Genomic DNA, 24,167 nt, shown 5'->3' with positions numbered 1-24,167 from the left:
AGCCTATGGCTAGCCAACTTCATGTTGGCTGAACATAATTTGTCATCTAATGAAGACATGCTCCCTGCAGCACAGTGAAGAAATGAATAATTTACTGGGGGGTGAACACTTTCCTGTCCATGTGTGCATGCATGTTTACTTCTTTATAAAACCTGATTTTGGAGATTTATAGATAAACTGTTTACTTTCAACAACATGCAAACAATTGGGAAGTATTTCAATACAAACTTGAAAAACTTCATCAAAAATTCATTCATTCTGTTTTCACTCTATGGGTTCACCAAGAATACTGTAATCTAGAGAGAAATCTGCCACGTAACTTCAGTTAATATATCTATTAATCTGATCACTGTAAGACATTGTAAATATATACTCTAACTGCTTTTGTTTGAAGAATGGAGTATCATATTGATAATGATAAAAAGTGGAAAATAAATTGTGTATAATTGTGTGAGACTTGAGTAGGAGTTTCAGAATTATGTTTAGTAGCTTGTGGTCCAGATAAAAAACTTTGTCTCTTACAAACTGTTTGAAGAAAACTAACTTAAAAGAAAAGCAATGATATATGTGCAAAATTAGCAATATGGATTTCTCATATTACAAGGTGAGACAGATAGTAGTGAGAGGGAGAAGTAGTTGTGGGATACTTCTTTTGTAAAGAAGAAATAGAATTGTACAGGGCCACAATATGTCTTGTGGCTCATTCGACGTTCCTGGGGCAGTCTAATGTCAAGCATGTATTAGAGGTATGTACCAAAAATTAAAGGTAAGAGGTAATAAGTATTTGTAGATTTAAGGCTACATTTTGATGTAACTCAGGATTTCACAATTTTACTGCAGCTGTAGGAGAAAGGAGGAAAGTAACATGCTGAAAACTTTAAGAGAAGCTCTCAAAATTTTCTCACTTTCATGTTAGCACTGAAGTTACCCTTCAGTGGATATCATAGGAAGAAGTACTGTACTTATGTTCCTTCTTTTTATGCAATGAGCAGATTTGGAAGAGGGGAGGGAAAGTTGAGTCCCTTCTACCTCTCTTCTTTCTAGAATAATATTATGAGGATCTGATCAATGTGAAATCAAATTGGGTTAAAAGCAGAAACAGAAGTTTTAGGTAATTGTCTAAGCTAGGCTGCTAATTTTTGTAGTAGTCACTTTTTCTTTTGCACAAAGCACAAAAAGGAGTTATATACCTTCATACCTGGGAAAATAAGTAAATGTTCTGAGAAACTAGTCTAATTTAGCTTTTTTCCTAATTATTGTTATAACTGAAATTTTGGGTTTAATAAGAGTAGATGATTTTTTTTTCTAAAATATTCCTATTTTGGGGCAGGAAAATAAAACTAGAATCTCTTTCTTTCTTTCTTTTTGTTTAAATGGAACTGTCCCAAAATCTTTTGTTGTTTGTAAGTTCAACACTAAACTATATTTGCCTAGGAGGCAAACTAAGCTTGTAAAAGCTGGCATTCAAGCATCTCATGTCTGTGCTGGTGGCCAGCGTTTCTGACTAGGCTGCATCTGGTGTGAGGCAATAGTTTTCTTTCTGACTGAGCCAGGTATAGTCATGCAGTTCCTGTGACAGACATCTACAGCATCGATGAGGTATCTGACTAGGGAGGCCAGCCAGACCTGGGAGACAGAGCAGAGAGGGCAGAATTTCTAACAGCTGCTTGTGAAGTACCCATGCCTGTTGAAGATACAGAACAAGACTGTCCTTCCAGAATATTCCAGGTGTTCCAAATGCAGGCTTGAAGATAATTTTTGCTTTATACTTTATAATACTCTACATGCAATTGCAGTTTGTACTTTTTTCCCAGTGTAGTTTTCTGTCTGTATCATATTGATGATATCAGTAAAACTTCTAACTTTCATTCCCAACTACATATTGTTTCCAGGAAATAAAATTGTGAAAGAAGAATTGATTTATTTTTTAAACTTTATTTTAAATTTATTATGCATTCAGAGATTTGTATGAAGTAAGATAACTGCCTTTGGATTCTGTACTAGTTTGTCAATCTATTGAAAGAATTGTAGACTTAGGGGAGTCTGAATAATTGACCTTCCTTGTCAGTGGTTTAGCATGGTTGGCTTATGCTTTGATGCAAGAAACAAAATTGAACTTTCTGTCCAGCCACCTGAGCCCCTCTGCCCTCTTGTGCGCTACAGCAGTTAAACTAGGTGAATGCTCAATAGCTACTTGTTATCATTTATCAGGTTTTAAGTGGCTTCCTTTGCTCACATCAACTTAATAGTTTCTTTCCCCTTCTCATCTAAGACTCCATTTTTCAATAAATGTTCTGTTCTGTAATATGAAATAAGTTCACCAGGCTCCTGTGTTACTGAGCCTGATGAAGCTCTGTTATATTAATGGCAGTGTAGAACATACCTCTGAAAATCTTACCTACTACTTTTCATAGTAGTAGTACTTTTCATACTTTTCAGTGTGTTTTGCTTCAGCAATAGTCTGACTGAGAGGACAATACTGTAACGTTTTTTATTATATGTTGTCAAGAATATCTGCACTTGAATAATGCTAATTATGTAGTAAATGAGACCTTAACACTGGTAAATCTAGTCTAGTATTGCATGATAACCACTTCTAGTATTGCATTTCCTCTATCTTTTGGCTGTATAGTTAGCCAAGGCATAGTAGCTGTTTAAAGAAATCCAGAAGCAGCTAAAAAATATAATTTGTAATCCTCTCTTGTTCTCTTTCTATGGTTCAAATTAATAGTAGTTGTAATATAATAATGCTGCAAAATTAATGAGGATTACAGATGTCTAATCTTGCATGTGTTGATATGTCAGTGAGGTGCACTGTTTTTCTTTCATAATTTGCAAGGTACATAACAGAAGGAATATTGGTGTTTACAGCTGGGACAAGAAACTTATGGTTTGCTCATCCATGAACTAAATACACATTGATTTTTATTTTTTTGTTTGTTTTTGATTCATATATTCTGCTAAAATTCTTATGTCAAAATAATTCTCTGGGTATAGCTTACAGTTATGGTAGCACTAGTACTGATTAGCAGTTTTGGTAATCCTGATTTTGAAATATGTAAACCTAGAGTATTTTGTAGACCGTAAGAACTTATTAACTCTTTTTCTATCCTAAGTATTGGCATAAGAAGATAGAAGGGAAATTATTCTCGTTGTAGAAAACTGATAGTGGTTTTGTATCTGAAGAAAGCTAAGTAGTTAACCATTTATTAAAGAATGGTAACACTAAAAAGTAAAAAACATTTGAAGTTTATTTCTGTTTAGGAGGTATTTTAAAAATGGTTACACAAAACTAAATGTTTGAGAAATGTTTACAATTTCAACTATTTAAAAAGGAATCTAAATTACTTCCATTCAGTTGTTTAGCTCTTCCAATGGCACAGGCCTGCATTATGTCTGTAGATGTACTGTTAAGGCAGAGGAACAGATAATAAAATCAGAGGCTGTACATCCACATAGAATATATAAGAAAATAATATGTCAGATTTAAGTGATAAACTTATCCATATTTGCCTAAGTCACCGTCTGCTTCCTGGGTGACCTTTTGATTGGGAGCATGTATCTAAGTATACGAAGTGAATATAGAATCAGTAAACCTAAATGCAGCATTTGGTCTTAGTTTTGCATCCAGTGGCATATTTCCTTTTAATAATAAATAAATAAATAAATTTAAAATAACTCCACCCCTCTTCACCTTTAGCTACTGATAAACTGAGCCACTGACTACTGAACCACTATTCTTTTTATATTTCTGATAGTTATTGTATAGGGACAGACATATGTGGGACAACTTACCCGAGCTTGAAGTTTGGTATTTTGGTAGTATATTTGTGACCTGGGAAAGAACTTGCTTCTAAAGGCTTATGTATTTATGTGAATTAATGAAAACCTAAACTATTGACAGTTGATATATGGTGTTGATAGTTATGATATCAATTGTAGTTCGTGCATAAACATACCATATTTTCAGAAACTAAGGCAAAGAAAGAATGTATAGCAGTAAATTTGATCCAATAATGTATGTAGAGATTAGTGTGATATAACTTTTTCATGGAAATCATGGCATGCATTTGGTGCAAAGAAAATTGTTTTCAGAAGCTGAGCTGTATTAGACAAATCTCAGAGTTGCAGAGGTGGGCAGGTATCTCTTGAGATCATGTAGTGCAATCCCCCTGCTTAAGGATGGTCAGCTAGAGAAGGTTGCTCAGGGCCAATGGACTTGCTTTTAAATATCTTCAGGGGTGGAAACTCCACAACCTCTCTGGGCAACCAGTTCTGTTGTCTGACTCTCACAGTAAAAAAAGTGTTTTCTTATGTTCAATTTGATGTATTTCAGTTTGTGTCTATTGCCTCTTGTATTGTCAGTGAACACCAATGAGAATAGTCTGGTTCCCTTTTCATTGCCCACAATCAAGCACTGGTAAAATCCCCCTTGAGCTTTCTCTTCTCCAGGCCAAATAGTCCCAGCTCTCTCAGCCTTTCCTCATGTGAAAGATGCTCCAATCTCTTAATCATTTTAGTGGTACTTGTATGGATTTGCTCCAGTAATTCCATGTCATTCCTGAACTGGGGAACCCAGAACACAGGTTTCCAAATGCAATGAGGGAATGGTGATGTAATTTTAGCTCTAACCAGTAAGTAAAAAATAACTAGCTAGAAATGCAGATAGGCACATGCCATTTTTGTCAATAGCAATGTAATATATTCAGTAATTCTCTATGATATCTGATGTAGATAAAGATGGTGAGGGACTGTTTATCAGGGAGTGTAGTGACAGGACAAGGGGTAATGGGTTTAAGATGAAGGAGGGTCGATTTAGATTAGATGTTAGGAAGAAATTCTTCCCTGTGAGGGTGGTGAGGCACTGGAACAGGTTGCCCAGAGAAGTTGTGGATGCCCCATCCCTGGCAGTGTTTAAGACCAGGTTGGATGGGGCTTTGGGCAACCTGGTCTAGTGGAGGGTGTCCCTGCCCGCAGCAGGGGGGTTGGAACTAGATGATCTTTGAGGTCCCTTCCAACCCAAACCATTCTATGATTCTATGTCTCAAATATCCCTTTTTCAATCTCTAAATTGTTATTTCCTCTGTAAGAAGAATTAAAATATACTTAAGTATAAATAAAATATCAAGCTGCTTTATTTTTCAAGGCATGGTGTGTTAAATACTTCAGTTTTGAAGTGGTACATACATCAGTGGTTCTTTCATCTGTCACCTGGGTGGAAAGGTCATGGGTAATTGATCCAATATTTTGTTAAAAAGATACTAGATCACATACTACAAAATACCATTGGGTTGTTGTTTTCTCTTGTAAAATCATATCAATCTGCAGAGCTGGTCTTCCCAGTCTGGTTCCCTTTTGACTGTCATAAATCTGGTAGGACTTACCAGTTCAGGCAGAGGGCTATTTTGGTTCCTGAAGGCAGTGAGCCAAAAAAACACCTGTGCTATGTTAGGTTTATCTGCACTGTGCTTCAAAGTCTGTGGTTCTGGAAAGATTTATTAGGTTGCCTGGATGTGTTCGTTCAGCTTACTGAAACTTGGAAAGTAACAGGACTCTCTCACCTATTCAAATGCTATATTACTCTAAATAATAAAGAGATAACGGTAAGAAGCACTAGTTGACCACTTATGAAGGCATGCATTATTAGTGAGGTTCACCAAAAATAGAAGTCAAGTTGGATTAACATACAAGTTAAAACAGAAAAGCTTACTACTTTGTGCTAGCTGTTTTGGAGAGGGCATGGGGAAAAAAGAGGGAGTGTTGGCAGGTTGGGTATCAGGAGAAAAGCTAGGATCAAGAGCTGGAGAGTGATGAGTCTTAAAAGGGTAAGAGATGGCTATTTTCAAAAAATTGGGAGAACCTAGGGCAAAACCTTCTGGCCCTCAGCAAATGCAGTATGTATGTTCTCTTTGAGAAAGAGGCTGATGCACCACTGGTCCATAATAAAAAGATGTAAGAAGAAACAACAAATGCCCTAATAATCAATTAAAAAGAATTGAAAGAAAGTTCTCGGGGGGAGGGGGAGATGCACACCATCTTGATCTCTTAATTCATATAATCAGATTTATTTCAGTAAGATGAATTGTGTATTGTTCTTTTATACAAAATGAAGGATTACAATAAATTATCTTAATTGAAGTCCTTTGTTTCTGCCTCATGCAGAAAAAGATCTCTAATGAAATATTTGAAATAACTAGGAATGAATGCAAAGACTTTTGAAGATAAAGTGAAGAATGGGTCAAAAACATATCCTATGAGCTTGGTTTTGGTTGGTACCAGAACTGTGCAGGATGAGTGGGAAGGCTGGAAAAAAGAGCTATGCATTTGCGAGGGAGAGACTTGTCAGAGAAAATTGGAGAATCAGAACATGTAACAGAGTGGCAAAGATGAGAAATGAAAAAAAAAATAAATACAAGAATTTGAAAATGGTTCAGGGAGAGCCAAAGCACTTCTGGATTTAAAGCTGGTGAAGGATGTGAAGGGCAACAAAAAATCTGCTACAAGTCCATAAGCAGTAGAAGGAATGCTAGGGAAAATGTGAGCCCACTGATAAATGGGGTTGGGTTGGATGGGACCTCAAAGATCCTCTAGTTCCAACCCCCCTGCCATGGGCAGGGACACCCTCCACTAGATCACGTTGCCCAAAGCCCCATCCAACCTGGCCTTGAACAATTCCAGGGAGGGGGCAGCCACAACTTCTCTGGGGAACCTGTGCCAGTGCCTCACCACCCTCACAGGGAAGGATTTTTTCCTGATATCTAATCTAAACCTGCCTTTTTTCAGCTTAAAGCCATTACCCCTTGTCCTGTCACTCCATGCCCTTGTAAACAGTCCCTCTCCAGCTTTCCTGTAGGCCCCTTCAGGTACTGGAAGGCTGCTATAAGGTCTCCCCAGAGCTTTCTCTTCTCCAGGCTGAACAACCCCAACTCTCTCAGCCTGGCTTCATAGGAGAGGTGCTCCAGGCCTCAGATTATCTTCGTGGCCTCTTCTGGACTCACTCCAACAGCTCCGTGTCTTTCTTGTACTGGGGTCCCCAGGTGGGTTCTCACAGGAGTGGAGTAGAGGGGTAGAATCAGCTCTCTCGACCTGCTGGTCACCCTTCTTCTGATGCAGCCCAGGGTATGGTTGGCTTTCTCCATCCTTGTGGATTCTCAATCCTTGAAGATATTTGAAACATGCCCAGAGATGGCCAACTTAAGCTGGGTGGGTTGGGCTAGATAATCTCCAGCAGTCCCTTCCAACTTCAACTATTCCATGATTCTGTGTGATTCTGAGAAAATTTATAGGAAAAGAGGAGAAATTGATGTGTATTTTCCAAGCAGAAAAAAGCTAGAACATATTGATAAATTCCATGAATGAAAAAGATTAAATCAAGGTGACTTGCAGCTCTTTCCTAATCAAGTTGTAGGGAAAATGCTCAAGTCGTTTATTCCTTGGTTAGTGAGCTTAGGTAGCACGGTAATAGATGTCAGAATTTTTTCAGGCTCAGTTCATTAGGGAGGAAAGATTTCATGAGGTTTTGGAAGCATTTTTCAGGTTCAAAATGGGTTGTCTAAAAGAACTATCAGTGCTTTGAATTTTGTGAAACTGGCTATGCTGTAATATTTTTACCCTGTCTATGGAATGTCTAAGTTTTTGTATTCAGTAAACTTTAGTCTTAAAATATCGATAATATGATACAGATGACCTTTCGTTATATTTGGTCTTCTCTTGGATAGCCTGTCACATCCACTCCTATCTAAAAAATGCAGACAGCTTAAAATAATCTCTTACAGGCTGACCTGGTCTGGTTATTAAACCAGCACACTCTGAGCCCTGTCTGTTTGCAAAGATGGGGGGGAGAGGAGGAGGCAGGAGGCGAGGAAGCATCTAGTTTCAAAAATAGAAATCTCACAAGTACGCTATTTATCTTTGTTAGTCCTCTAAAAAGTTATTCATTTGCTATGAGCAATACTTTGTAGTTCTTACCTGTTAGACTTTTTGCAGTTTTTTCTTTGTCTTGCCATCTTACTCTTGTCATTTCGCCTAGCAACCTCATTTGCTGCCTCATCAAATTCCTGCTTATGAATGGAGTGTGTACTCTGTCATGCATGGCAGCCTCGGGGGGCAGGAGGGGCAGAAGGAGGAATATAAAATTTTTCCAGATCTTTCACTTCATCTAGTGTCCTCTTGCATACAGTTTTTCTGTTTCATCTTATTACAAATGGGAGAAAGTGATATGGATCGAAAGGAATTGTACTTTAAAAAAACAAACAGGAAAATTTTCTTCTTGATTTCTCTGTCATCTTTAAGAGCAGTGATATTAAGTGCTCTGGACAGCTTCAGGAAGGGCAGGCCTACATGCCAGCAAATGCTGTGGATCAAAGTCCATTGCAGCAACAAAGTTTTCTCAAAAATATAAACTAAATTTGTAAACAATTTTTGAAATGGTTATTTCTGAGAGGAGCAGGAACACATGCTTCCATTTCTTGTGCTTTTTGTTAAGCATATATAGTGACTGTCTCCTTAGAAGAAAAGAGGAGTTCAGCCATTTCTGTATGTGACATCCTTCCTTTTGTTATTTGTCTCTTGGAGATGGTAGAAAAGTGATCTTCATTATTGTTAATGATGATAACAGCTAATTATGTTTGGGTGACTGACAGACTAGATAGACTGTCTATTTCTACTTTGCCTTTTTTTATTTTTCAGTTGGCTCCAAAGCACCATTCACAGATATTTACTTAATTTCTCTTACTTAGTGATGAATGTTCCTCTCCTATCATGTTTAGAAGCCAGATACAAAGAATGTGACTTTGATTTTTGACTCTGTTTTCATCTTTACCTAATGTAGGATTTATTTATTTTTTTTAAGAGAATGTTTGGAAATACCTTCCTGCTAATTTTAAACTGTAGAATACACCTGTAAATAGATTTATTTGTTTATTTCCTGTTTTGTTCTTTTTAGCAAGCTTTTTTTAGAATTTTGAAGGTCAGAGTGGGCTGCAGGTTTAATTCAAAACTATTTTCTAAGGAGCAGATAAACTGATGTTATAGTGTAGCCCTTTTGCTTTACATATGCTAATTATTAGATTACATTTGGCAGTTGGTAGCTTTGTCTGAGGTGGAGGAGGAAGAGTGTGGATGATATGACAGCTGATTGCATTTCAGCTAACTTGGTCTCCAGGGCAGCCAGCATTTACGGTACTTTTCGATTTAGTAAGGTAATCTTGGGTCTCTCTCACTTTGCATTTGATATAGTTTGACTTTGAAGTAGTGTTCTTAAACTACACAATAGAAATAAGTGTTTGAAATACTTTGTTTTATCTAACAGGTTAGTGTATGTAACCATGGTAGATTTTAAGTTACCGAAGTGTGGTGTTACAAGATGAGGTAGAAAGGAAACTTGTTCTCTCATAGGATTATTACCAATGAGTTGTTGGGATTGACAATTTGTATCAAGGTAATGAAGTAGTGTAGGTAAAAAGTTAAAATTAAGGCTCTCTCTTAATTTAAGCTTTCTTTTTTTTCTTTTCTTAGCAGAATGTCTCTTCAAAAGAGTAACTGAAAATACAGAAATTGAGAGACTGCATACTGAGATTATATTGTAGTTGATGTGTATTTTATGAAATAAGATTGTTTTTGTCTTGAACATCCATGTTTATATTATATTATTACTATTTTTTGTTATTAAGCTCAGAAAGGAAACTAAAATAGAATTCTCCATTGTGTTAGGTATGTGTGGCTTACTATGAGGTGTTGTGTGCATAGCTTTTTAGAACTATATACTGAAGTAATTATTTCAGTGTTGGAAGCTTCAGGTTTCCTGGTTTGACAAAAGTGAACTAAAGCACAATTTGAAACCAGATACATTCATGACAGAGGAACAACATGACAGTTGCCAGTCGAACAGCTGCAAGTCTACGGAAAGTATAGGGCCTAGTAAAGTTATGCCTGTGACTGTATTGAAGCAAAAATTGAAAACTTTTAGTATTTTGGTGCTGCTGTGATGTGGGGTATATTTAATGACTTTTTGCAGAGATGTAGTTTCTTAGTTTCTAAACTTTTAATGTCGTTATCCAGATTTAAAATCTTCCTTTTCATTCAAGGAGATTAAAACTTGAAAGTTAATTTTAAAATGAGAATGAATAAAGGTGACTATTTTAGAAGGATCTTGTAAAACGAATGGGCATAAGATGTTTAGTTCAGGGTCACATGCGATATAGACCTTTGTGTAGAGCACTGTCAGAAATAGTGGTATCTTGGAGTATCAGCATAAAATGAGAGTTCCATCCCAGTAAAACTTCCATAATATCTTGTCTCTCTTCTTTGTGAATATCCAGCTGAAGTGGATGATGTAGTATTAAACTTCACTCATCTGGCTGATTTAAAATTAGTTTGTTTTTTTTTTATCTATTACTTTGGTGCTGAGTGAAATATGAATAAATCTTATCTAAACTGAATTTCTTTTTATTTCTTTTGCCAGAAAAATCAGTCCCTCATACTAATCCCCCCAATGTTAGCCATAAGCTCAATGGATGGGTGATGAGGGGCTGGAGACAGAGTGCATTCTACTGGGATGTGCGTTCTACTGCATGCCCCTCATTGTACACATGCTCCCTTTTCTGGAGCTTTCTTATACTCTTTCCTTCTCTTTGTTTTGCCCAGTAATGCAATACTCTCCTGTCTTTTATCCCTTCCTGAAAATAATAAAATAATTGTCCAACAGCTTCTTTTCCTTGTGCTTCAATTAAACCACAAGGTTATGTGCACATGATCCACATAGTTACTAAAGAGAGTAGAACTGAACTCAGTTGGCACAGGCAAACCTCCTGCCCCTACTGGTGCATACATTTATATCTGGTATGTATTGTAGGCATATGTGTTCATATGCTTCCTAACCTGAGGGATCAAGCAATCCAATCTTGCTCAGGCCACGGGTAGAAGAAGGACTTTCAAAACTAATTTGTTTTGAATGTCGTATAGACTTAGAGGTAGAGAGAAACACTGGTAAGGAAATCATAATTTTAGTTAGAATTACCTGGTAGTGCTTAATTTAATTGTCTAGTCTTACTAATACTATTTTTTCCTAGCAGTTCTCTTTATAGTTAATTTACTTTCTTCTTCCTCTTTTTCCCTCCTCCTTCCAACTCCATGCCTGGACTTTAACGTATAACTTAAGTTTTCTAACTGATGGATTACTTTCTTTATTGCTCTCACTGATTTTTCAGTATCAGCTTTCAGTAGAATATACTCCCTTTCTCCTTTCAACCCCTGATAACCATGCTGCTTTGTTTGCAGACAGCAATCCCAATCATTTTGATTCAAGTGTTGCCAACTTGATGCTCTCTGTCCTTTTTACATGGTCCATTTCTGTTAAGTATTCAGCCTGACAACTGCCCAGCTATGTTGGGCATACTGCTCAGTAAAGGTTTTACTATAACAGTTTTTTACTTGTGTTTTCTTCTCTAGTTAGCAGAAGTAGAGCTGAGCTCAGTGTAAACAGATGTTTGTTTATGTTTAAATTACAGTATGTTGTAAAATGACCTTGTTTCATAGCATGGAAAGAGGCCTTACTTGTATCCCATACCTCCTATGAAGGCTATTGTATGATGGATTGGGGGTGGATAGTTGTTTTTGATTGAGCACTTTTATTCTTGTGCTCCTGTACAAAAAATGCCCTTGCAAAGGCAGGATAGAAGTGTCTTTGTGTACTCTGTGGACAAATCTTTGCAGCATATCACTCACACTTAATTTATTCATAATGTACATGCTACTTTCTTTATTCAATTATTATGAAATCTACTTATTAATTGAATCAGAAGACACCTGGTTTTGATACTGATTCATGTTTTAAAAGGTCTTTCGGTTGACTATATATGTGGTCTGTCAAGTGGTATTCATTCCTTCTCTGGAAGCAAACATTTCCAGAAAAGTACTGCGTACATGTCCATTGCCCAGACTCAGGATCTACTTCTGTTTTCTTGTCTACAATTATTAGATGTTGATGACAGCTAGAACTGGGAAGAAATTTTTTTGTCTGTTACATGAATAGTTTGGTTGCTAAGCATTTCTGTATTTGGTGAGGATGAAGTAGAGATCTGCAAACTTTCCTCTAGATGCCTCCCCACTTCAGAGTAGCCAGTTGCTCAGAAGTTTTGGTATTGCACTGGAGTGATGATTGCTGAGGTTCCATTTTGTAGACTTGTTGCAATAAGATTTAATTGACTTCCCCGTATTAAACGGAGAAGTGAGAACTTATTTCTTACTGGAATCTTAGTGATATTGCAACACAGCAGGAATACATAGTTATAAATGTTACTTAGAAAATAAGCTATATATTGGACAGACTGTACTCATTTTTTAATTAGTAAAATAACTTTTTCCTTAAAACAAAAACCAACCACCTCCCCGTCCCCCCAAAAAAACCCCCCAACAAAACCCACAACCCCCACAAACAAAAAAATCCAACAGAAACCCCACCAATAAAATTGAAACTCAAATTCAATTCCTTCTCAGAGAATTTCAGGGTAGGAAGATGTTTAGTGTGTTGTACTGTGTAGCTGTTCTGGATAATGTTTTTTCTATTTGTACTTCAGTTCTACAGTTTTCCACAAAGCTGCTTTTCTCCAGTAGACTCAGAATTTTTATGTTAATGTGTACTCTTTCCCCAGTCACTTCACACTGTCACTGGGGTTCTGTAGAGTTCAATGGAAATAATGCCTGTCTTGTTTAGCTTAAGCACAATATGCTACTATAGTAGTTTTACCCAACTTTTTTATGTGCAAAGCAGTTTGCATGGTGTATTGAATTCTATCTCATTCTAATGTAGAGTCATTGTGTATGTAGGAACAACTAATTGTGTATCAGTAAATTGCATTCAATTTTTGTGCGCTTGTATAATAAGGTGCATTTTTCTAACTTAGTTACAAATGTTGCTGATGCCTGCTTTAAAAATTAGTTTTATTAAAAATTAAGAGATTCAACAAATGTTCAACTTATACCTTGTTTGAGCACCAAATATGTAAAAAACTGTTGAATTAAGATGACCTGTTTATTTTTGAGGGGCTTTTAATTGCTTTTGTCTAACTAGAAAGTCAGTTCTAATAATGCTGTAAGACAATATTAACTTTTTAAAAATACATTAGTAATTTATTTAACTTATTCTAGTTTCTTAAGTAGTTGGGAGGGAATTAGATGAACTCATTGCTTTACCTGCATATGAGGTATGTCTGACAAAGTGCGTGGCCTTACAGCAGCCATAATTTTAGCTGCTTGTACAGACTCGTGAGGAAATGATGTTCCTGGAGAAAACACAATAATAAAGAACTATTCCCTTCTAAAATTGTGCCTTGAATGGTTCCTACATACAACAATGTCACCTCTTAAATGCAGTTGGTACTATACTGAGTCCATTCAAATAGGAGAGACGTTTTCATCTGAAATTGGAAGGCAGGGGGTGGGAGTGTCAAACTAGGCAAATGAGGAAGGGTCAGTGGTTTACCTCAGAAATGTGACTATAGATTTGCTTTTAATTTTCTGCAAAGACTAACAAATGGGTCTGCTACCTCTTGCTATGATTAATTGTGTTAGGCTATTGTTTGAAGTAGATCATTTGCTGACTTTAAGGACACATCGAAGTACCTATTTGTTTTGCCTTCGTTTTGACAGGAGATGGATGGATGGATTAGCACCTAAGTGTAATGCATGGTATTAACAGTTAAGCGTAGGTGCAGACCCTTCTTACTCAAAGGAAAAGAAACAACATTTAAATAATCATACAGCCTAGTGGACATTTCAGAAAGTCCCATAGCTTCCTTGCTCTTCTGGAAAGAAGGATAAAGAAAAGTAAGGTAACTGATGCTACCAGTGTTGTACAGTGTCTCATCTGACTGTCTTGGATACCACAAAGGTGTATTTTGGTAGACTAGAAAGAACTGATGAATGATACTTTAGGAAGATCTTAATAAGAAGGCAAAAAGATTGAGATAAAGGAAGTGGCAGGAGAGGAACAGTAGTGACATCAAAGAGAACAAAGCATTCAGTGAGGAAATGAATAGTAAAACTCCAGAATGAAATGGAACCTGAAGTCAATATTTCTAGATAAGACGACTAAAACAGAGACACACGCTTTTAAAGTCAGCTGCACTTAAATACTATGTTGGAAACCTGGACTTGTGTCAGAGTAGTAGACCTTGGAAAGGACAAGGAAAAGGATATTTATAAAAGAGGAAGAAATGAGCTTGGGGAAATAAAATGATATAGGATGTTGCTTTTGATTTCAAGATGTTATAGGAGGCTGAACTTGCAAGGACCAGATAGATCACTTTTCAAAAACAGATGATTTTGAACAAGGAGTCAGATTAATTCTGAGTTTTCCAGGATGGTTTTAGGTATCAGTGAGCAGAAACCAATTCATCTGGGTGGAAAACAGAGAGAGGATAGCATGGATGTGTGGGAGCTTTTGGCTGGTGATTAGCAAAGCTGCTAGCTTTAGCCATCTCTGTAATTGCCTGCAAATTAAATAAATGGTTCATGACAACCATTACCATCCTAACTTTGCCTGGCATCTTAATTTACCTTATTGGCCTGTTTACATTCTGAATAGCTATGCCTGAATAACTGTTATCTGTGAACATTCATTCCAGACCAAAGAGTATTATGGTCCTAACACAGGTAAAATCTGGCTTGTGCTCCTTGAAAGGAGGATGATGTAAGTATGTGTGTTGGGTTTGCGTGGCAGGGTTTTGGTGGCGGGGGGGGCTACAGGGGTGGCTTCTGTGAGAAGCTGCTAGAAGCTCCCCCTGTGTCTGATAGAGCCAATGCCAGCTGGCTCTAAGACGGGCCCGCTGCTGGCCAAGGCCAAGCCAGTCAGCGCCTCTGTGATAACATATTTAAGAAGAAGAAAAACAGAGGGAGAGAGCTTTTGCAGCCAGAGAGAGGAGTGAGAAGATGTAAGAAACTCTGCAGACACCAAGGTCAGTGAAGAAGGAGGGGGAGGAGGTGCTCCAGGCGCCGGAGCAGAGATCCCCCTGCAGCCCGTGGTGAAGGCCATGGTGAAGCAGGCTGTCCCCCTGCAGCCCATGGAGGAAGGATGAGGGGGTGTAGAGATTCCACCTGCAGCCCATGGAGGACCCCACGCTGGAGCAGGTGGAGGCACCTGAAGGAGGCTGCGGCCCGTGGGAAGCCCATGCTGGAGCAAGTTCCAGGCCGGACCGGTGGACCCGTGAAGAGGGGAGCCCACGCCAGGGCAGGTTTGCTGGCAGGACTTGTGACCTCGTGGGGGACCCCACGCTGGAGCAGTTTGCTCCTGAAGGTCTGCACCCCGTGAGAGGGACTCCATGCTGGAGCAGGGGAACGATGAGAGGAGTCCTCCCCCTGAGGATGAAGAAGCGGCAGAAACACTGTGAGATGAACTGACCGTAACCCCCACTCCCCATCCCCCTGTGCCGCTGAGGGGGGGAAGGTTGAAGCCGGGAGTGAAGTTGAGCCCGGGAAGATGGGAGGGGTGGGGGGAAGTGTTTTAAGAGTTGATGTTATTTTCTCATTCCTCTACTCTGTTTTGCCTAGTAATAAATTAGATGAATTCCCTCTCTAAGTTTGGTCTGTTTTGCTCGTGACAACAATTAGTGAGTGATCTCTCCCTGTCCTTATCTCGACCTGCAAGCATTTCGTTATGCCTTTTCTCCCCTGTCTAGTGAATGAGGGGAGTGAGAGAGCGGCTCTGGTGGGCACCTGGCCTCCAGCCAGGGTCAACCCACCACAGTATGGATTGAGAAGGAAAATATTGCACAAATTGGGTATGATTTGGTGAATTCAGGGTTCATAGTATATGGAAATAGAGAAAAGAGGAAGTGAAGAAGCACACAGCACCCTCAACATGTGAGATAAAAATGGGAGACTGAAAGACTCCTACATTAGAAGGAAAATACTGGAATAAATTCAGATGGGAGCTACATCATGATAGGCAAAGAATTCCTCGTGTATGCAGCAAACATGGCATGCAGATGCACGCCATCACTTTTATGGAAAGCTAACAAATTCTTAGAATGGAAGAAAAAACATATATATGCTATTTGTTTTGTAAATATAAATTTGCATAATAAAATCTTTCTAGTGAAATGTGGACAACCTAGTTAATGATGTGATGAAAGGCTACTATATGCTGAAACAGCAAATCATGAGACTTTGGCACTGGGTTTTTTTTCCCCTCAAGACTTGGCATTTTGGATAGAAAAATATGAGCAGATTCTTGAATAAGACTAATAAGAAAAATAAGACTGAAACTGTGCAGCCTTCTTCTAAGTGGAATGACATGGCTCCTTAAAACGTAGTTTTAGTGGGTGTCCCCCACTCTCTCATTCTCAGAGCAGTCTGCTACAATTTACTAATTTAAATTTGTGCCACTGCCAATGCAGGCCTCATGTAATCAAGCCTTCTGAAGTGCAAGTAGCCTTTTAATTTTTCTAAGTACGGCTTTAGATGGTTATTTAGCAAGTTTGCACCCCTCTGGTTTGGCCGAGATTGCTGCCTAAATTTTAACATAGCTCTCTACCTAAGGGGGGGATGGGGAAAGGGGTGGGGGAAGTCTTGCTTCATATAAAATCAAAACTGTTGACCAGAAATTTAGTCTGCATTTTCAGAAAGCTATTTATCCTCTAGGAAGAAGAGGTGTTTTTTCCTCCTAGATACCATAGTCTAGAGTCTATAAAATCTCTGCTTAGTTCAGTTTAAGCCTATAAGACAGTGTTTAGAGTAGTTGAAGAACAGTATGAGAGGGAATTTGTGATTATAGTTAACTTTAAAGATGGTACTAGAATTTACACATACGTTTTTGCAAAATTCGTTAACATGGACTTATAGACAAAAAAGAGTATGAATGCATTTGTATGCAAAAGTATTTTTGTTTCCTTTATGCACACACTGTAGTGTAGAGTCTTCATATTCACAGAACCACAGAACAGTAGAGGTTAGAAGGGAGCCCTGGAGATCATCTAGTCCAACCCCCCTGCTAAAGCAGGATCACCTAGAGCAGGTTGCACAGGATTGTGTCCAGGAGGGTTTTGAGTATCTCCAGAGAAGGAGACTCCACAACCTCTCTGGGCAGCCTGTTCCAGTGCTCTGTCACCCTCACAGTGAAGAATGTTTTCCTTATGTTCAGACAGAACTTCCTGTGTTCCAGTTTGTGCCTGTTGTCCCTTGTCCTGTCACTGGGCGCCACTGAAAAGAGTCTGGCCCCATCCTCTTGACACCCACCCTTTAGATATCTATAAGCGTTGATGAAATCCCCTCAGTCTTTTCTCCAGACTAAACAGTCCCATCTCTCTCAGTCTTTCCTCGTAAGAGAGATGCTCCAGTCCCCTATTCATCTCTGTAGCCCTCCATTGGATTCTCTCCAGTAGTTCCCTGTCTTTCTTGAACTGGGAAGCCCACAAGTGGACACGGAACTCCAGATGTGGCCTCACCAGGACAGAGTAGAGGGGGAGGATAACCTACCTTGACCTGCTGGCCACGGTCTTTTTAATGCACCCCAGGATACCATTGGCCTTCTTGGCCACAAGGGCACATTGCTGGCGCATGGAGAGCTTGTTGTCCACCAGGACTCCCAGGTCCTTCACCACAGAGCTACTTCCCAGCAGGTCAACCCCTAACCTGTACTGGTGCCTGGGGTTATTCCTCCCTAGGTGCAGGACCCTACGCTTGCCCTTGTGGAATTTCATTTGATTCCTCTCTGCCCAACTCTTCAGCCTGTCCAGGTCTCGCTGAATGGCAGCGCAGCCTTCTGGTGTGTCAGCCACTCCTCCTGGTTTAGTATCGCCAGCAAACTTGCTGAGGGTACACTCTGTCCCCTTGTCCAGGTCATTGATGAATATGTTGAATAAGACTGGACCCAGTACTGACCTCTGAGGAATGCAGCCTTGAACATGCACAAAAATTTGTTCCCATACAATTTAGCTGGAAGAAATTCAGACAACTGAACTATAAACTTGCATAGAAATGTAAGTATTTCATAAAATTCTGGCTATCTTTGGGGTTGGGTTGATTTTTGTTTGTTTTTGTTTTTTTTTAAAAATGAAAAATAATTTATTACAATTGATGGTTAGTAAGTCCCTGACTGTTTTGATTTTATTGCCTTTTGCATTACAAAAGTCTATTGATCATACTTTATTCAAGTCAGTAGAAATTCACATTAATTTATTGTATGGATATTTTGGTGCATCTTTAATTGTCTTGGTTGTTTGGATTTTTTTATTCTCATGTACATTTATTTGTTTAAAAATGCAGAAAAACTAACTGAGCAGATTCTGTAAAAAATCCTTTAAAATCACTCATGTTATGAATTGCCCTAGATAAGCATAGTTTTCTTAAAGGATCATACATAATGTTGACACGAATAGCTGAGACCTTTTGTAAACAATTTATAATTTGTTGACAAATATGCAGTCAGAGTTCAGTTTAGGGGAAAACAGTTCTCTTGTTTATAAAGAAAAAAGGATTTATTTGATAATATCCTGAATTCTGGGGTAAAATAATCTGTGGATTTTACTGATAAAATAGGTTAAGTATGCATTGGGAAGGAGAAGAAATGCCATTTACTTAGGTTATATGTCAAATGTGTAGTTTCTTTTATAATGTAATACGAGCTTTCTAAGAGTCTGAAACTTAGCAAATGTGATTGTTCCTTTCTAAATTCAACTTTAAAATAAATCTGTAGTTTCTATAATGCGAATATGCTGCAAAAAAGAGGGAGATATGCACTGACACGAAGTAAAAACACAGTTCCAGAAATGTGCAGTCTGTATGAAATACAGTTTGTTGGCTGACCAGAAACTTTGTGCTAAATCAAGGCCAATAATGAAATTCAGAGGCAGATTTTTAACAATGCCTACACTGCCTTACTGTGCCTGTGTGTGAACACTTTGGATCGGTTAATTATACCCTCCTATTTGAACGTTTTCATTTACATAAGGAGCAGAACTTGCTAAATCAAATATAAAATTCAGTGTCTGAATTATTGAATGGGGTGTTATGTAATCAGAATTTTAAAAGCAAAAGTTAAAACAAAATTTGCCCTATAAAAGCAATCCATTCCAAATGAATGTGAATTTATAATTAACATTCCTTATGCTTACTAACAGTGGACCACAGTTATATTTTTCATTATTCCTAACAGTGTTATTTCTTATTAGTTTGTTCAGAGAGCTGTTTAAAGGTAAATTACTGGTCATTAAATTACTGAGTATTTCAGTAAGTCATCTTAAAGCAAGGCTTCTTTTTCTAAACCTTTTGGCCCTTTATGATAAAGCAGTGAAGTTACGAAGATGACAGCATGCTTATGATAGCTTGTAACTATCATCACATGTGTCACCCCGTACAAGAATTTTTTCAGAATCCAAAGAAAGAGATAAGACTGAGAGTAGCTTGGGTGGGGGTGGGGGGAGTAATATTCCTGAATTATTAAAAACTTAGGTTTGTAGCTTTTTAAAGGCTAGTTTACTCCATTGTCATCACGCTAAGAATCAAGAAAGGCTTGGAGACATTTTATTTAATGTCTCTCTAAGGGGAAGGTATATGACATCATTGACTCTGCATTCCTTAACCTCAGTCATGATGATGACTTTGTCTGGAAAATGCATATATATGATGAGAAGTCTTTTTTTCAATTTAGGAAAATGAAGTCTTGCTGATCTGGCTCAAAATTTTTGAAAGATGTGTTTCCAAACTCTAATTTGAAGACAGTTATTTTCTTCCTGTTTAAAATGAAAATACATAGTTTATTTTCTGAGCAGGACAATTCCAGAAAGTCCTCTGACATGTGCTTTAACTTAACAAACTAAAAGCAATACTGTAGAGCAGTGATTAAGCTATCTTATTGGAGTTTTTTTGTTTTGTTTCTTCTTTTTTTTTTTGAGGCGGGGTGGAAGTAAGTGGTCCGCAAAGTTTACATAAAACTTTAACCAAAATTATTTTCTGTTATGATCCTTTTAAGTCTCATTGATAACAGGTTTTTTAGCTTGACAGCAATTTGATTCTAGATAAGATATCAAATGATCACTGAACAGATGGCAATGACTTTTCATTGCTATCAAGTTGTGCTGAATTCGAGTGCACTGCTGAAAAATGAAGAACAATATTCTGCTAGCAACTCTCTCACTCCAGCTACAGTTCTTCTGTTTATATCTAGAATTATGTGAAAAGGTTTTATTGGTCAAAAAAGAACTGTGACTCTACAAAGCTGTAAAACAACTGACCTATAGGTTAGCTGGCTGAGAGGTGCCAAGCTGTATTGTTCAGTGCCAGGTGGTCCAGGCTCAATTGCATGTGCTTGGAAATGTCGTGTGGATAGAAGTTCCCAAGTTATTTGGTAACAATCAAGATATTTAATGTATTTCATTAATATTAAGAAATTGGCCTTTCAAATTTACTTTGTAAAAGTAAGAACAAATTTTTTTTTAATGTAGTAAGACTGTGTGAATTAAGTGTATTATGGTCACCATAGATTTCAATGTGTTTTCTTTCTATATGGAATTTCTGCTCTTTTGATTCAGAGAGGATAGAAAAAAAGTGAAATCTCTGTTCTCAGAAAATAACTTCTTTAAAAGATCTTGATGTGTAGTGACTTGAAATAATACTTTAGAGCCCTAAAGTGATGCAAAAGTACCTGAGAAGTTACTTGCTGACATCTGAAACTGCAGAAGCCTGGTCAGTTTGCAAGATTCAGAAACCTGGCCAGTAATATTATCGGTTTATGCTAACTCACAGTTCATGCCAGTTAATAAAGAACCAAGGTCGAACTAAAACAGTTTCCTTAAAAAACAATGAAGAAAAAGGCTATGTTTCCTTTTTCTTTAAAACTTATTTTCCTTTAATCAACCACTTCCTTCATTACTGCTAAAAATAATTTAGAACTATGACATCAGAGCTATTCTACTGCCAAATGACATGGCACGAAACTTATTTTCTGTTTTACTTTCTTGAAAACATAAGAAACAGAAGCAAAGCTAGTATTTCTATTTTTTTCCATAAAATGTGCCTCTCTACTCTCTTCCTACTGAGCAGTTTAGATCTCTTCCACACTAGAATGTTTTGAGTTTTTGAACACTCCATCTGTTGTCATAAGCAGTGTTCAATATTTCTTTATTAACTAGTGGGAGAGCATGTTCTTTCAGGTTTTTTTCATTGTTGTGAACTTTTATGATGGGTGAGATTATTCAAATTCTACTTATGACAATGAAGTGGACTTAAGCTCTTTTTTTCCCCCTAGAAAGAAACCAGCTTGAATTTCTAAAACTGCATTTATCCACTTTGCGATTCCCTCTCTGTCCAGAGGTTGCAAAGTGTTAGAAAAAATGGTGTTAGCTGCAGCAGCTCTGTTTCTAAAGAGCGTGTAAGTGAATGCCTACAACTGCATTTAGTAATTACAGACTATTTTCATCCATCCTGGAGGAACGCAACTGGTCAGGACGTTAGCACATTTCTCCTTTCTTACTAACTTTTCATTAAAAAACATTTCTTCAGATACCCCAGGAGGCTCCATATTCTTAATTTTTTACAGAATCATTGAAAGCAATTGTATGCAGTATGTGAAAACAGCCTTACACGCATATCCCAAAAAAGGTTTGAGATACTTTCTCTAGAAAATATGATGCTAACACAGTCAGAAATTTATCTAAACATATTTTTATGTTAGAAATCATCTTTTGTTCCCAATGTTTTAATTGTCTGTAGATTGACTTTGATATGTGTAGTGATGTTATTTAACTACTTCTAATTTTTCAACATCATCATTCCATCTGTAGCAATTTCTGATATATTGTGAGGGCAAAAATCCTTACACAGTTACTTTTTTCTTCTATGAAACTGGACAAGACATTTCTTCATATTATGTGGGGTTTGGGTTTTTTTTGTTTTGTTTTGTTTTTTTAATTTCTGATTTTCTCTATGCCTGCTCTTGGGCAGAGTGCTTTTCTGTTGGAATTCCAATAACCATTTTGTGCACTGAGCTAGAATTATAACAAAAAAGATAATTTCTGATGTGACTTATTCTGGGAGAAGATAGTATATGTTCTCTTCATTGTTTTAAAATAAAGGAATATACTTCCATAATTTCTTCTAAATTGCTGAGCTGCTTTTTGTTTCTGCCAGTATTTTACAAGAACCATATTAAAAACTTTTGGCACTCAGTATTTGTTAATACATTTTAACAACTTGAAGGTAAAAGGTTTTGAAATTAAATGTGTAATATGTTCCTTTGTCAATATATAAGGTGAATATTCTCCTTTCTGTATAATTCTGAATTTCTCTTTTGAGTGTTACCCCAATGCATGCAATTGGCTGTCAAAAGCTCATTTTCATGCGACAGGTTATTAAGCAACTACTGACTTTCCTTTTGGATTATGCAAATGGTTGCTTAGAGTCAGTACGCGGTAGTCCTTTTCCTTGCGTTTGAATGATGTGAATGTGGTGCACAAGTCTTGTCTTTATCTTTCTAAGCTTTGCCTCTGAAAGTGACTTGGTACACTTGTTTACCAACTGGATTATCATAGTATTTAACATCCTGTACAGTGAGGTCATCATATGTGGATCCTGTTGGGACAGGACAAAGAAGTAGTCCCTGCCTTAGGGATTATAAAATTTAAATTAGAATACACACATTCAAGCAGGAAGGGGCAATTCAAGAATCAGTGGATGTATGACAATTTCTGAGCCTGTAGATGGTACTGTTTTTACTGAGGATTCAGAGGTTGTCCAACTTGCTTGAGAAGACCACTGAAAATAACTTTTTTGTTGTTTTTCAGTGGAACTTGCTTCAGTGCAATATTTTGATATTGTAACTGAAAGTTGTTCTGGAATAGTAAAGTTGCTTCATTTATGTTCTGTCTAATCTGAATTTCTTACTGAATAGGTTCTACTAGCTGAGAAAAGTACATGCCATGCAAACAGCTTTTTACTCCCTGCTTTGTAAGCTTTTGAACTATACTGAATATGTGAAGCATTATACAAAATTTACTCGTGTTCATCTGCTGACTGATATTTCTTTGTATGAATCTTGTTTATGCCATACCTATATCATTATGTGTTAAATATTCCTCATTCTCAATGATGAAACTGGAATGAAAATTCTGTATTATCAGTATATTAAGGATAAATATATTTACAAGAAAATTGCAATTACTATGAACTGTTGTAGGCACAGAGATAAGTACGTCTGAATACTTTACCGTAGGGAAATGTCTTAGTCATTCAGTCTGCCATACTTCTTTCTGTCCTGAAGAGATAATGTGCATGCATGTAAATTATGTTATGGATGTCATTTGAGTTTCCCTGTACAAAACAACTTATTTAATGCTCAATAAGTAGGGTTCTTTTTTGTTATCCTGCCCTTTGACACCTAGATTCATGAATGGCAAGAGCGAAGGGAAACAAAGACACTTTGGATTCTCTTTATTTATAATTTTCACTGATACAAGAACTTGACTGACAGGTATATAGCTTCTATTTGCATGTAGTAAAGAATCAGACTGCCAAAAAATGGTATTAGTTAACAATAATCTATGAGGAGTTTGGTGCTTGGTTGTGGTTTGTTTGTTTATTTTTAATCCTCTCTCATGGGATAATAAGTGGTCAGTGCTTGCAGATTTTTTTTAACCCTTCCCTGAAAAAATTTCTTGGTCTAAGAATTTAATGTTAAGATCTTTGCTTTTTACCTCGTTAATCACATTATGTTGTAGGCATTAATGTATTTTGTTAGGTTCCAGAATTTCAGTTAAAATACCTGAACTGAGTTGGAAGAGCGCAAATGAAAGTCTCAGTGTGTGTCAGTGGTAGGTTTGCTATTGATTTCATGATAAATGTGATTTCAGTCTGCTACTTTACATGGTTCAACCTGAACAAGATAGAACTTCAATAGCAGTTTCGTAGTTAAACTCTGCATAGGCTGCGTAATTGAACTGTTTATAATAGAGCTGTAAGAATAGGAGGATATCCAGTTTGTTCCGGAAATCGAATTAGCCTTAATGCATCTCAGTGTCAAAACTTGTGCTAATGGAACAATAGAATATTAGTATTAATATTCTGAGAAAATACAGTGCTAAAACACTCAGTCACAAATTTATCTAAACCTATTTTTCAGTTGCAGAAGGTGATTTCTAACAGAAATTTTAAAATCACTGACAGTAATACTGTAGTCA

At 37.3% G+C, this 24,167-nt stretch overlaps 1 protein-coding gene across 8 annotated transcripts in view; it reads left to right on the top strand.

The window, feature by feature from the left end:
• Positions 1-24,167, top strand: part of SIPA1L2 (signal induced proliferation associated 1 like 2) — a 224,505-nt gene that overhangs the window by 111,736 nt on the left and 88,602 nt on the right. Inside the window, exon 1 of one of the 8 annotated variants that reach the window (XM_054821157.1) lies at positions 17,888-17,975. The exons of the other annotated variants lie outside the window; for them this stretch is intronic. The gene's annotated coding sequence lies outside the window, so the exon portion shown is untranslated. Of the gene's footprint in view, positions 1-17,887; positions 17,976-24,167 lie in introns of those variants that run through there. 8 annotated transcript variants of the gene reach the window in all.

Source organism: Grus americana, chromosome 3 (assembly GCF_028858705.1).
Source record: "Grus americana isolate bGruAme1 chromosome 3, bGruAme1.mat, whole genome shotgun sequence".
Classification (NCBI taxonomy): domain Eukaryota; kingdom Metazoa; phylum Chordata; class Aves; order Gruiformes; family Gruidae; genus Grus; species Grus americana.
This window is presented reverse-complemented; position numbering and strand designations above follow the sequence as displayed.